A 7500-nucleotide genomic window follows, 5' to 3' on the forward strand; every position below is an offset into this window, starting at 1 on the left:
CACTTGGCCCGAATATGAGCACCTTCCCCGGGCACAGGCGGTGCCAAGCGGCCCCTAAGTTTGCCCAAATGGAAGCTCCGGAGGAGGAGTGCGGGCGTGTGTCACACTTGGCCCGAATATGAGCACCTTCCCCGGGCACAGACGGTGCCAAGCGGCCCCTAAGTTTGCCCAAATGGAAGCTCCGGAGGAGGAGTGCATGCTGCCTGACAGTGAAGCCGACTATGAGCACCTTCCCCGGGCACAGGCGGTGCCAAGCGGCCCCTAAGTCTACCCTCATGGAAGCTCCGGAGGAGGAGTGCGGGCGTGTGTCACACTTGGCCCGAATATGAGCACCTTCCCCGGGCACAGACGGTGCCAAGCGGCCCCTAAGTTTGCCCAAATGGAAGCTCCGGAGGAGGAGTGCACGCTGTGTGACAGTGAAGCCGAATATGAGCACCTTCCCCGGGCACAGGCGGTGCCAAGCGGCCCCTAAGTTTGCCCTTATGGAAGCTCCGGAGGAGGAGTGCATGCTGTGTGACAGTGAAGCCGAATATGAGCACCTTCCCCGGGCACAGGCGGTGCCAAGCGGCCCCTAAGTTTGCCCAAATGGAAGCTCCGGAGGAGGAGTGCGGGCGTGTGTCACACTTGGCCCGAATAGGAGCACCTTCCCCGGGCACGGGCGGTGCCAAGCGGCCCCTAAGTTTGCCCAAATGGAAGCTCCGGAGGAGGAGTGCATGCTGCCTGACAGTGAAGCCGAATATGAGCACCTTCCCCGGGCACAGGCGGTGCCAAGCGGCCCCTAAGTCTACCCTAATGGAAGCTCCGGAGGAGGAGGGCGGGCGTGTGTCACACTTGGCCCGAATAGGAGCACCTTCCCCGGGCACAGGCGGTGCAAAGCGGCCCCTAAGTCGGTAAAGGTTGAAATAAGTAAATAAATACAAAAAGGACGAGGGGGGAAAAAAAAAGGCAAAAACGTATAAAATTCCCCCATTCATTTCAATGGGCTCGGCCGAATTGGGCTTGCGGGACCGCCGAGGGCACGCCGGAGGGCGGTTGAGTCGGTAAAAGTTGAAATAAATGAATAAATACAAAAAGGACGAGGGGGGGGAAAAAAAAGGCAAAAACGTATAAAATTCCCCCATTCATTTCAATGGGCTCGGCCGAATTGGGCTTGCGGGACCGCCGAGGGCACGCCGGAGGGCGGTTGAGTCGGTAAAAGTTGAAATAAATGAATAAATACAAAAAGAACGAGGGGGGGGGGAAAAAAGGCAAAAACGTATAAAATTCCCCCATTCATTTCAATGGGCTCGGCCGAATTGGGCTTGCGGGACCGCCGAGGGCACGCCGGAGGGCGGTTGAGTCGGTAAAAGTTGAAATAAATGAATAAATACAAAAAGAACGAGGGGGGGAAAAAAGGCAAAAACGTATAAAATCCCCCCATTCATTTCAATGGGCTCGGCCGAATTGGGCTTGCGGGACCGCCGAGGGCACGCCGGAGGGCGGTTGAGTCGGTAAAAGTTGAAATAAATGAATAAATACAAAAAGAACGAGGGGGGGAAAAAAAAGGCAAAAACGTATAAAATTCCCCCATTCATTTCAATGGGTTCGGCCGAATTGGGCTTGCGGGACCGCCGGGGGCACGCCGGAGGGCGGTTGAGTCGGTAAAAGTTGAAATAAATGAATAAATACAAAAAGAACGAGGGGGGGAAAAAAGGCAAAAACGTATAAAATCCCCCCATTCATTTCAATGGGCTCGGCCGAATTGGGCTTGCGGGACCGCCGAGGGCACGCCGGAGGGCGGTTGAGTCGGTAAAAGTTGAAATAAATGAATAAATACAAAAAGAACGAGGGGGGGGGGAAAAAAGGCAAAAACGTATAAAATTCCCCCATTCATTTCAATGGGCTCGGCCGAATTGGGCTTGCGGGACCGCCGAGGGCACGCCGGAGGGCGGTTGAGTCGGTAAAAGTTGAAATAAATGAATAAATACAAAAAGAACGAGGGGGGGAAAAAAGGCAAAAACGTATAAAATCCCCCCATTCATTTCAATGGGCTCGGCCGAATTGGGCTTGCGGGACCGCCGAGGGCACGCCGGAGGGCGGTTGAGTCGGTAAAAGTTGAAATAAATGAATAAATACAAAAAGAACGAGGGGGGGAAAAAAAAGGCAAAAACGTATAAAATTCCCCCATTCATTTCAATGGGTTCGGCCGAATTGGGCTTGCGGGACCGCCGGGGGCACGCCGGAGGGCGGTTGAGTCGGTAAAAGTTGAAATAAATGAATAAATACAAAAAGAACGAGGGGGGGAAAAAAAAGGCAAAAACGTATAAAATTCCCCCATTCATTTCAATGGGTTCGGCCGAATTGGGCTTGCGGGACCGCCGGGGGCACGCCGGAGGGCGGTTGAGTCGGTAAAAGTTGAAATAAATGAATAAATACAAAAAGAACGAGGGGGGGAAAAAAGGCAAAAACGTATAAAATCCCCCCATTCATTTCAATGGGCTCGGCCGAATTGGGCTTGCGGGACCGCCGAGGGCACGCCGGAGGGCGGTTGAGTCGGTAAAAGTTGAAATAAATGAATAAATACAAAAAGAACGAGGGGGGAAAAAAAGGCAAAAACGTATAAAATTCCCCCATTCATTTCAATGGGCTCGGCCGAATTGGGCTTGCGGGACCGCCGAGGGCACGCCGGAGGGCGGTTGAGTCGGTAAAAGTTGAAATAAATGAATAAATACAAAAAGAACGAGGGGGGGAAAAAAAAGGCAAAAACGTATAAAATTCCCCCATTCATTTCAATGGGCTCGGCCGAATTGGGCTTGCGGGACCGCCGAGGGCACGCCGGAGGGCGGTTGAGTCGGTAAAAGTTGAAATAAATGAATAAATACAAAAAGAACGAGGGGGGGGGAAAAAAGGCAAAAACGTATAAAATTCCCCCATTCATTTCAATGGGCTCGGCCGAATTGGGCTTGCGGGACCGCCGAGGGCACGCCGGAGGGCGGTTGAGTCGGTAAAAGTTGAAATAAATGAATAAATACAAAAAGAACGAGGGGGGGAAAAAAAAGGCAAAAACGTATAAAATTCCCCCATTCATTTCAATGGGCTCGGCTAAAATGGGCCTGCAGTACTGCCGAGAGGCCGCCGGAGGACGCCCTAGTAGGCAAACGTTGATCCCCACACACGAGGGGTCAGTTAGGCGACCAGGGGTAGCGTTTAGGCGACCAGGGGTAGCGTTTAGGTGACCAGGGGAAGCGTTTAGGCGACCAGGGGTAGCGTTTAGGTGACCAGGGGTAGCGTTTAGGCGACCAGGGGTAGCGTTTAGGCGACCAGGGGTAGCGTTTAGGCGACCAGGGGTAGCTTTTAGGCGACCAGGGGTAGCTTTTAGGCGACCAGGGGTAGCGTTTAGGCGACCAGGGGCGTTGCAGTTCCGCCGAATTGCATTAGGGGCGCTGCAGTAGGCAAACGTTCTTCCCCCCTAGTCAGAGGGTCATTTGCCTACTTCCCAGGTTTACCCGGGTTTTCCAAAACACCTGGGGCACATTTTCAGGGATCACGTTTTTAGAAACAAAAATATTCATAATTTCTTCTAAGTCCCCTTTCCAGCGGGGAACTTTGAAACATTGTATCCGACCACTGAAGGCTGTTGGCGGGCACGGCGCGGCAAACAGCCCGCACTCAGGCATGGAGCTCCGGGGAAAGTTGCCTAATTTCTTCTAAGTCCCCTTTCCAGCGGGGAACTTTGAAACATTGTATCCGACCGTGGAAGGCTGTTGGCGGGCACGGCGCGGCTCATAGCCGGCCCTCAGGCACGGAGCTCCGGGTGAATTTTCACAAATTTCTTCTAAGTCCCCTTTCCAGCGGGGAACTTTGAAACATTGTATCCGACCGTGGAAGGCTGTTGGCGGGCACGGCGCGGCTCATAGCCGGCCCTCGGGCACGGAGCTCCGGGTGAATTTTACAAATTTCTTCTAAGTCCCCTTTCCAGCGGGGAACTTTGAAACATTGTATCCGACCGTGGAAGGCTGTTGGCGGGCACGGCGCGGCTCATAGCCGGCCCTCGGGCACGGAGCTCCGGGTGAATTTTTACAAATTTCTTCTAAGTCCCCTTTCCAGCGGGGAACTTTGAAACATTGTATCCGACCGTGGAAGGCTGTTGGCGGGCACGGCGCGGCTCATAGCCGGCCCTCGGGCACGGAGCTCCGGGTGAATTTTCACAAATTTCTTCTAAGTCCCCTTTCCAGCGGGGAACTTTGAAACATTGTATCCGACCGTGGAAGGCTGTTGGCGGGCACGGCGCGGCTCATAGCCGGCCCTCAGGCACGGAGCTCCGGGTGAATTTTCACAAATTTCTTCTAAGTCCCCTTTCCAGCGGGGAACTTTGAAACATTGTATCCGACCAAAGGAAGGCTGTTGGCGGGCGCGGCGCGGCTCATAGCCGGCCCTCGGGCACGGAGCTCCGGGTGAATTTTACTCAATTCTTCTAAGTCCCCTTTCCAGCGGGGAACTTTCAAACATTGTATCCGACCACTGAAGGCTGTTGGCGGGCGCGGCGCGGCTCATAGCCGGCCCTCAGGCACGGAGCTCCGGGTGAATTTTCACAAATTTCTTCTAAGTCCCCTTTCCAGCGGGGAACTTTGAAACATTGTATCCGACCGTGGAAGGCTGTTGGCGGGCACGGCGCGGCTCATAGCCGGCCCTCGGGCACGGAGCTCCGGGTGAATTTTCACAAATTTCTTCTAAGTCCCCTTTCCAGCGGGGAACTTTGAAACATTGTATCCGACCGTGGAAGGCTGTTGGCGGGCACGGCGCGGCTCATAGCCGGCCCTCGGGCACGGAGCTCCGGGTGAATTTTTACAAATTTCTTCTAAGTCCCCTTTCCAGCGGGGAACTTTGAAACATTGTATCCGACCGTGGAAGGCTGTTGGCGGGCACGGCGCGGCTCATAGCCGGCCCTCGGGCACGGAGCTCCGGGTGAATTTTCACAAATTTCTTCTAAGTCCCCTTTCCAGCGGGGAACTTTGAAACATTGTATCCGACCGTGGAAGGCTGTTGGCGGGCACGGCGCGGCTCATAGCCGGCCCTCGGGCACGGAGCTCCGGATGAATTTTTACAAATTTCTTCTAAGTCCCCTTTCCAGCGGGGAACTTTGAAACATTGTATCCGACCGTGGAAGGCTGTTGGCGGGCACGGCGCGGCTCATAGCCGGCCCTCGGGCACGGAGCTCCGGGTGAATTTTCACAAATTTCTTCTAAGTCCCCTTTCCAGCGGGGAACTTTGAAACATTGTATCCGACCGTGGAAGGCTGTTGGCGGGCGCGGCGCGGCTCATAGCCGGCCCTCGGGCACGGAGCTCCGGGTGAATTTTTACAAATTTCTTCTAAGTCCCCTTTCCAGCGGGGAACTTTGAAACATTGTATCCGACCGTGGAAGGCTGTTGGCGGGCACGGCGGGGCTCATAGCCGGCCCTCGGGCACGGAGCTCCGGGTGAATTTTTACAAATTTCTTCTAAGTCCCCTTTCCAGCGGGGAACTTTGAAACATTGTATCCGACCGTGGAAGGCTGTTGGCGGGCACGGCGGGGCTCATAGCCGGCCCTCGGGCACGGAGCTCCGGGTGAATTTTACAAATTTCTTCTAAGTCCCCTTTCCAGCGGGGAACTTTGAAACATTGTATCCGACCAAAGGAAGGCTTGTTGGCGGGCGCGGCGCGGCTCATAGCCGGCCCTCGGGCACGGAGCTCCGGGTGAATTTTACAAATTTCTTCTAAGTCCCCTTTCCAGCGGGGAACTTTGAAACATTGTATCCGACCGTGGAAGGCTGTTGGCGGACGCGGCGCGGCTCACAGCCCGCCCTCAGGCACGGAGCTCCGGGGGAATTTCCCCCTCATTTCTTCTAAGTCCCCTTTCCAGCGGGGAACTTTCAAACATTGTATCCGACCGTGGAAGGCTGTTGGCGGGCACGGCGCGGCTCATAGCCGGCCCTCAGGCACGGAGCTCCGGGTGAATTTGACAAATTCCTTCTAAGTCCCCTTTCCAGCGGGGAACTTTGAAACATTGTATCCGACCGTGGAAGGCTGTTGGCGGGCACGGCGCGGCTCATAGCCGGCCCTCAGGCACGGAGCTCCGGGTGAATTTGACAAATTCCTTCTAAGTCCCCTTTCCAGCGGGGAACTTTGAAACATTGTATCCGACCGTGGAAGGCTGTTGGCGGGCACGGCGCGGCTCATAGCCGGCCCTCAGGCACGGAGCTCCGGGTGAATTTTTACAAATTCTTCTAAGTCCCCTTTCCAGCGGGGAACTTTGAAACATTGTATCCGACCGTGGAAGGCTGTTGGCGGGCGCGGCGCGGCTCATAGCCGGCCCTCGGGCACGGAGCTCCGGGTGAATTTTTACAAATTTCTTCTAAGTCCCCTTTCCAGCGGGGAACTTTGAAACATTGTATCCGACCACTGAAGGCTGTTGGCGGACGCGGCGCGGCTCACAGCCCGCCCTCAGGCACGGAGCTCCGGGGAAATTTGGCTCATTTCTTCTAAGTCCCCTTTCCAGCGGGGACCTTTCAAACATTGTATCCGACCACTGAAGGCTGTTGGCGGGCGCGGCGCGGCTCACAGCCCGCCCTCAGGCACGGAGCTCCGGGGAAATTTGCCTCATTTCTTCTAAGTCCCCTTTCCAGCGGGGAACTTTCATACATTGTATCCGACCACTGAAGGCTGTTGGCGGACGCGGCGCGGCTCACAGCCCGCCCTCAGGCACGGAGCTCCGGGGGAATTTGCCCCCTCATTTCTTCTAAGTCCCCTTTAGGCGACCAGGGGTTGACAATTTAGGTGACCAGGGGTTGACAATTTAGGCGACCAGGGGTGACTTTTAGGCGACCAGGGGTGAGGTTTAGGCGACCAGGGGTGAGGTTTAGGCGACCAGGGGTAGCGTTTAGGCGACCAGGGGCGTTGCAGTTCCGCCGAATTGCATTAGGGGCGCTGCAGTAGGCAAACGTTTTTACCCCTAGTCAGAGGGTCATTTGCCTACTTCCCAGGTTTACCCGGGTTTTCCAAAACACCTGGGGCACATTTTTAGGAACCACGTTTTTAGAAACAAAAATTCTTCTATGTCCACCTCCGTGAAAGAAATTGCCCAATGGTTCCCGCGGAAGAGAGCTGCCAGGCGGACGCATACTGCAATAACGGCCGCCCTGGCGCTCTGGTGGATGTTATCCTCGAAATTTCTTCTATGTGCCCATTCCAGCGGGCAACTTGCGAACAATGGTGTCCGACCATGGAAGGCTGTTGGCGGACGCGGCGCGGCTCACAGCCCGCCCTCAGGCACGGAGCTCCGGGGGAATTTTCCCCTCATTTCTTCTAAGTCCCCATTCCAGCGGGGAGCTTGCAAACGTGGTATCCGACCACTGAAGGCTGTTGGCGGGCACGGCCCCACCAGCGCAACACGGCACTTCCTATGACTCGGGTCCGACGCAGGAGGAGCGGTCCTCCCGGCCCCGCCACACGGCACTTCCTATGACTCGGGTCCGACGCAGGAG

Source organism: Idiotropiscis lumnitzeri, unplaced genomic scaffold, assembly GCF_059441095.1.
Source record: "Idiotropiscis lumnitzeri isolate Australia: NSW breed Sydney's pygmy pipehorse unplaced genomic scaffold, RoL_Ilum_1.0 HiC_scaffold_218, whole genome shotgun sequence".
NCBI classification, from domain to species: domain Eukaryota; kingdom Metazoa; phylum Chordata; class Actinopteri; order Syngnathiformes; family Syngnathidae; genus Idiotropiscis; species Idiotropiscis lumnitzeri.